The sequence below is a fragment of the Triticum aestivum genome, chromosome 5B (assembly GCF_018294505.1).
Source record: "Triticum aestivum cultivar Chinese Spring chromosome 5B, IWGSC CS RefSeq v2.1, whole genome shotgun sequence".
Lineage (NCBI taxonomy): Eukaryota > Viridiplantae > Streptophyta > Magnoliopsida > Poales > Poaceae > Triticum > Triticum aestivum.
The window spans coordinates 292,990,954-292,992,006 of NC_057807.1; positions in this window are offsets into that span (position 1 = coordinate 292,990,954).

Below are 1,053 nucleotides of genomic sequence, written 5' to 3' on the forward strand. Positions count from 1 at the left end.
GCCACCCGCGCTTCTGACCGCCCCCGCCGCGACGCCCCCAAGCCGCGCCGCTTTCTTCCCTACCGTGTCGCCGCCCACGCACCGCCGCACCACCCCTCTCGGCCATGGCCTCTCCCGGTTCCACCGGTACCACCCGCAGCCGCCGCACCAACCCGTTCAAAGGTCCCGATCCCGTCGTCATCCGCGACCTCAACATCCTCGCCCGGGTTCCCGTCGTCCTCGACCTCCTCACCTCCACATACTATGTCTGGAAGACATACTTCTCCCTCGTGTTCCATGAGTACAATCTCCGGGATCACATCGATGGCTCCATGGACTCCCGCTTCATGGAGGACGATGAGGAGTGGACGGCCATCGACGCCACTCTCATCCGTTGGTTCTACACCACCATCTTGAAGGACCTCTTCCACACGATGGTCTCCGCCGATGATGACGCTCATGCCGTTTGGACCAAGCACAAGGCCTCTTCACCGACAACGCGCTCCAACGCAAGGTCTTCTTGCACGGCGAGTTTTTTGGGTGCCAGCAGCTTGAGTCGTCTGTTGACGATTATTGCATGCGCCTCAAGAAGCTTGTTCACGAGCTCCATGACCTCGGCGAGAAGGTCTCTGATGAGCTTCTCCTCAGCACCCTCATCGCCGGCCTGAACGATGACTTCGGGAACGCCGCCTCCAACATCCCCCTCATCACAAACCCGACCTTCGCCGAGATCATCGTGTACCTGAAGCTGGAGGAGCGGCGGATGTAGATGTCGCGCGCCCGGGCCACCCACACGGCCCTCACCGCCGGTACCCGTGGCGGTGCGCCGCCTACCGCCCCGGCCCCACCACCGTGACCCGCCCCGGGCCCCTTCCAGGCGCTGCCACCGCCCGGGTTTCCCTACCCGGCACCGCCGCAGGCCCCTCCGCCCCCACCGAGCAGCAGCAGCGCCGGGGCGGGCGTCGCGGCCGAGGTGCCGCAAGCAGCAGCAGCCACAGCAGCTGGCTGCCCATGGCGGGGCGCCTCGCCAGCCGCAGCACCAGCTACCGCCGGCGCCCTGGCAGGCTGGCCAGA